Source organism: Triticum dicoccoides, chromosome 5B, assembly GCF_002162155.2.
Source record: "Triticum dicoccoides isolate Atlit2015 ecotype Zavitan chromosome 5B, WEW_v2.0, whole genome shotgun sequence".
Classification (NCBI taxonomy): domain Eukaryota; kingdom Viridiplantae; phylum Streptophyta; class Magnoliopsida; order Poales; family Poaceae; genus Triticum; species Triticum dicoccoides.
Genome location: NC_041389.1, coordinates 628,688,173 through 628,694,868, shown reverse-complemented (window position 1 = coordinate 628,694,868; position 6,696 = coordinate 628,688,173).

Below are 6,696 nucleotides of genomic sequence, written 5' to 3'. Positions count from 1 at the left end.
TAGTAAGGTACACATCAATAACATGTATATCACATATACCTTTGTTCACCTTGCCATCCTTCTTATCCGCCAAATACTTGGGGCAGTTCCGCTTCCAGTGACCAGTCTGCTTGCAGTAGAAGCACTCAGTTTCAGGCTTAGGTCCAGACTTGGGTTTCTTCTCCTGAGCAGCATCTTGTTTGCTGTTCTTCTTGAAGTTTCCCTTCTTCTTCCCTTTGCCCTTTTTCTTGAAACTAGTGGTCTTGTTAACCATCAACACTTGATCTCCTTTTTGATTTCTACCTCTGCAGCTTTTAGCATCGCGAAGAGCTCGGGAATAGTCTTTTCCATCCCTTGCATATTATAGTTCATCACAAAGCTCTTGTAGCTTGGTGGCAGTGATTGGAGAATTCTGTCAATGACGCTATCATCCGGAAGATTAACTCCCAGTTGAATCAAGTGATTATTATACCCAGACATTTTGAGTATATGCTCACTGACAGAACTGTTCTCCTCCATCTTGTAGCTGTAGAACTTATTGGAGACTTCATATCTCTCAATCCGGGCATTTGCTTGAAATATTAACTTCAACTCTTGGAACATCTCATATGCTCCATGACGTTCAAAACATCGTTGAAGATCCGGTTCTAAGCCGTAAAGCATGGCACACTGAACTATAGAGTAGTCATCAGCTTTGCTCTGCCAGATGTTCATAACATCTGGCGTTGCTCCAGCAGCAGGCCTGGCACCCAGCGGTGCTTCCAGGATGTAATTCTTCTATGCAGCAATGAGGATAATCCTCAAGTTACGGACCCAACCCGTGTAATTGCTACCATCATCTTTCAACTTTGCTTTCTCAAGGAACACATTAAAATTCAACGGAACAACAGCACGGGCCATCTATCTACAATCAACATAGACAAGCAAGATACTATCAGGTACTAAGTTCATGATAAATTTAAGTTCAATTAATCATATTACTAAAGAACTCCCACTTAGATAGACATCCCTCTAATCCTCTAAGTGATTACGTGATCCATATCAACTACACCATGTCCGATCATCACGTGATGGAGTAGTTTCAATGGTGAACATCAATATGTTGATCATATCTACTATATGATTCACGCTCAACCTTTCGGTCTCCGTGTTCCGAGGCCATATCTGTTATATGCTAGGCTCGTCCAGTTTAACCTAAGTATTCCGCGTGTGCAACTGTTTTGCACCCGTTGTATTTGAACGTAGAGCCTATCACACCTGATCATCACGTGGTGTCTCAGCACGAAGAACTTTCACAATGGTGCATACTCAGGGAGAACACTTTTAATATGATAATTTAGTGAGGGATCATCTTATAATGCTACCGTCAATCAAAGCAAGATAAGATGCATAAAAGATAAACATCACATGCAATCAATATAAGTGATATGATATGGCCATCATCATCTTGTGCTTGTAATCTCCATCTTTGAAGCACCGTCATGATCACCATTGTCACCCGTGCGACACCTTGATCTCCATCGTAGTGTCATTGTCATCTCGCCAATCTTATGCTTCTACGACTATCGCTACCGCTTAGTGATAAAGTAAAGCATTACAGGGTGATTGCATTGCATACAATAAAGCGACAACCATATGGCTCCTGCCAGTTGCCGATAACTCTATTACAAAACATGATCATCTCATACAATAAAATTTAGCATCATGTCTTGACCATATCACATCACAACATGCCCTGCAAAAACAAGTTAGACATCCTCTACTTTGTTGTTACAAGTTTTACGTGGCTGCTACGGGCTTAGCAAGAATCGTTCTTACCTAAGCATCAAAACCACAACGATAGTTTGTCAAGTTGGTGCTGTTTTAACCTTCGCAAGGACCGGGCATAGCCACACTCGGTTCAACTAAAGTTGGAGAAACTGACACCCGCCAGCCACCTGTGTGCAAAGCACGTCGGTAGAACCAGTCTCGCGTAAGCGCACCCGTAATGTCGGTCCGGGCCGCTTCATCCAACAATACCGCCGAACCAAAGTATAACATGCTGGTAAGCAGTATGACTTATATCGCCCACAACTCACTTGTGTTCTACTCGTGCATATGACATCTACGCATAAAACCTGGCTTTGATGCCACTGTTGGGGAACGTAGTAATTTCAAAAAAAAATCCTACGCACACGCAAGATCATGGTGATGCATAGCAACGAGAGGGGAGAGTGTTGTCCACGTACCCTCATAGACCGATAGCGGAAGCGTTATAACAACGCGGTTGATGTAGTCGTACGTCTTCACGGCCCGACTGATCAAGCACCGAAACTATGGCACCTCCGAGTTCTAGCACATGTTCAGCTCGATGACGATCCCCGGACTCCGATCCAGCAAAGTGCCGGGGAAGAGTTCTGTCAGCACGACGGCGTGGTGACAATCTTGATGTTCTACCGTCGCAGGGCTTCGCCTAAGCACCGCTACAGTATTATCGAGGTGGACTATGGTGGAGGGGGCACCGCACACGGCTAAGAGATCCAAGGGATCAATTGTTGTGTCTATGGGGTGCCCCCTCCTCCGTATATAAAGGAGTGGAGGAGGGGGCCGGCCAAGGGGGGTGGCGCGCCCAAGGGGGGGAGTCCAACTCCCACCGGGAGTAGGACTCCCCCTTTTCCTATTAGGAGTAGGAGAGGGAAGGAAGAGGAAGGAGGGAGGAAGGAAAGGGGGGCCCTCCCAATTCGGATTAGGCTTGGGGGGAGGGCGCCCCCTCCCTTCCTCCTTTCCCCTCCTTTCCACTAAGGCCCAATCAGGCCCATATACCTCCCGGGGGGTTCCGATAACCTCCCGGTGATCCAGTATTGTCCCAATCTCACCCAGAACATTTCTGATGTCCAAATATAGTCGTTCAATATATCGATCTTTATGTCTCGACCATTTCGAGACTCCTCGTCAAGTCCGTGATCATATCCGAGACTCCGAACAACCTTCTGTACATCAAAATATATAAACTCATAATGAAACTGTCATCGTAACGTTAAGCATGCGGACCCTACGGGTTCGAGAACAATGTAGACATGACCGAGACACGTCTCTGGTCAATAACCAATAGCGGAACCTGGATACTCATATTGGCTCCCACATATTCTACGAAGATCTTTATCGGTCAGACCGCATAACAACATATGTTGTTCCCTTTGTCATCGGTATGTTACTTGCCCGAGATTCGATCATCGGTATCTCAATACCTAGTTCAGTCTCGTTACCGGCAAGTCTCTTTACTCGTTCCGTAATACATCATCTCACAACTAACTCATTAGTTGCAATGCTTGCAAGGCTTAAGTGATGTGCATTACCGAGAGGGCCCAGAGATACCTCTCCGACAATCGGAGTGACAAATCCTAATCTCGAAATACGCCAACCCAACATGTACCTTTGCAGACACCTGTAGAGCTCCTTTATAATCACCCAGTTATGTTGTGACGTTTGGTAGCACACAAAGTGTTCCTACGGTAAACAGGAGTTGCATAATCTCATAGTCATAGGAACATGTATAATTCATGAAGAAAGCAATAGCAATATACTAAACAATCGTGTGCTAAGCTAACGGAATGGGTCATGTCAATCACATCATTCTCCTAATGATGTGATCCCGTTAATCAAATGACAACACATGTCTATGGTTAGGAAACATAACCATCTTTGATCAACAAGCTAGTCAAGTAGAGGCATACTAGTGACACTCTGTTTGTCTATGTATTCACACATGTATTATGTTTCCGGTTAACACAATTCTAGCATGAATAATAAACATTTATCATGATATAAGGAAATAAATAATAACTTTATTATTGCCTCTAGGGCATATTTCCTTCACTGCGACGTGTTGATCTTCCGAGGCCAGGCATGACCCAGGAAAGTGTGTCCGGCCAAAGGGGATCAAGCGTGTTGGGAAATGTGGTGCACCCCTGCAGGGAAGTTAATCTATTCGAATAGCTGTGATCTTCGGTAATAGGATGACTTGGAGTTGTACCTTGACCTTATGACAACTAGAACCAGATACTTAATAAAACACATCCAGACAAGTTCCAGAGACATCCCGGTGATCGCTTTCCCACAGGGCGACGAGGGGAGGATCGTCGGGTAGGATTATGTTATGTGATGCTACTTGGAGGTCTTCAGTCTATTCTCTTCTACATGCTGCAAGACGAGGCTGCCAGAAGCGTAGTATTCGATAGGATTAGCTATCCCTCTCTTATTCTGGCATTCTGCAGTTCAGTCCACTGATATGGCCTCCTTACACATATACCCATGCATATGTAGTGTAGCTCCTTGCTTGCGAGTACTTTGGATGAGTACTCACGGTTGCTTTGCTCCCTCTTTTCCCCCGTTTTCCTCTTCTTCTCGGATGCCGCAACCAGATGTTGGAGCCCAGGAGCCAGAAGCCACCGTCGACGACGACTCCTACTACACTGGAGGTGCCTACTACTACGTGCAGGCCGCTGACGATGACCAGGAGTTGTTTAGGAGGATCCCAGGCAGGAGGCCTGCGCCTCTTTCGATCTGTACCCCCGTTTGTGCTAGCCTTCTTAAGGCAAACTTGTTTAACTTATGTCTGTACTCAGATATTGTTGCTTCCGCTGACTCATCTATGATGGAGCACTTGTATTCGAGCCCTCGAGGCCCTTGGCTTGTATTATGATGCTTGTATGATTTTTTTTACTTTTAGAGTTGTGTTGTGATATCTTCCTGTGAGTCCTTGATCTTGATCGTACACATTTGCGTGCATGATTAGTGTACGATTGAATCGGGGGCGTCACAAGTTGGTATCAGAGCCAACTGCCTGTAGGAATCCCCCTTCCACACTCCTTGGCCGAAGTCGACTCTAGACATTGCAAAACTTTGACTAACATGGTTGTGTGGCTTACGGGACCACGTCGCCATTGGATGGTATTAGGATCTTTTACTCCTCGTCTATACTCTGGGACTCTGATCTCTTCTATTCGGGTTAAATTATTTTACTAACGCCAACTCTAGGTTCTCGTATGTACTTCCACCCGGAGAGCTCCTTACTCTAGATGATTACTTGGTGCACCGAAGGATTTCGAAGATACTCTCCGATGTTCTGTCGAGACTTTGTGCCCTTTGCTTTTTCAATTCCCTACCATCGAAATATATCTATGGATAATTACATGCACTTGTTGTTCCTACTTTTATTCCCAGTTGATCTTGTTGTTACAAGATACCTCGAAATTCTCTCCATTGTTTCGAAAATACTTGAGCCTACCGCCTTGCAGTTCCTTGCCACATGAATACTCCTACGGATAACTCCTCGCATTCACCGAGTATCCGCTCATTCCCAGTTGTTCATATGCTTCACCAAAGTCTTCGAAATACTATTTGATTTTTCGAAAATTCTCAGCAGCCTGTTGTTCTTGAAATTCTTGCTTGCTTGCATTATGGTTAATCCCATAAGTATAGTAATCATATTGGCATCCTTTGTCACTATCAATTTTTGAGTCCACAGATTCTATATGTTGCGAATGTTCACAATTATCAGTCGAATCCTAGGATTATCCTTCTGGCTCAGTCGTCATTTGGACATGTGCTGGTTCTTGACCAATCAATGCCTTGATCGGTTGTGCTTCTAAGTCTACTCAACTTGTCCATCCTTAATCAGAGCGTTTGCTTCTGAGCCCTTCATTTGAAAATCACAATTCCTTTGCATTTGACCTCTGAATTAGTCAGTTGTTTCTATAATCCAATGCCTTTGCATCGCTTCTTCCTCTAATCGTGTGCCGATGCTCACATCAGCTCCATTATAGACCGTCGGATTCTTTGTTGAATTATGATCTGACAGTGTACTTTGTATACAAAACCTCGAGAAGTTCTTTCATTGATACATAATTCCATTGGTAAATCCTATTCTCTAATTGGGCCAAACCATGCTCTGCTTTTGAGCTGGTGATAATTACTCTTGAAATTTGTGGTATATGTTCCTAAAATGCCCCAATGGGTTGAAGCTATACCTTCCCAAAAACCATATGAACCTCAAGGGTTTCATAAGTCATACCCTTCTGGTGTTTTACCAGATAATTTTCTACCATACAACTTCTTTGAAGATGAGAAGTGAATGAAATGTCATGCATTAAAGAAATGGGAGTCGACCTTGAACTTTGTGTTCATGCCCATGGACCCGGTGTGGAACTTATCATGGAAGCTTCTTGCAAAATATTTAATCATTTGGGTAATTCTTTCAGTGTCATTAAATTGGATCCCTTGTAGCTATGGTTCCGACCATATTGTTCTCCTTTGATCCCATTTCTCAAGCAAGTTTAAGCATTTGTCTTCTGTGGGTAAATACCCCAGTCCAACCTTGACTTTGATCTACCGTCGAGTATTACACTCTGGTATCTTGAGAATATCATGGAACTACATAACTTCTTATGGGTTCGTCATCAAGTGTTATTTCTCACCTCTTCCAATTTTCCTGGGTTTTGGGTTGTCGCCAACCGAGAACACCAATTTGTGAATCGAATCAATACTGAGATTCAGTACTCCCAGTACTTTGTTGTCGAGATGTTTAATACTCGACCACGTCAATCCTAGCCTGATCGGCTATACAGTACCATGCTGATTTTAACTATGCTACCTGGTCCTTAATTCCCGGAGCACCACTTTCGGTAATGAGCTACGCTTACATCGATCTTCCTCGGCATATCATTTCACCTTGGACAT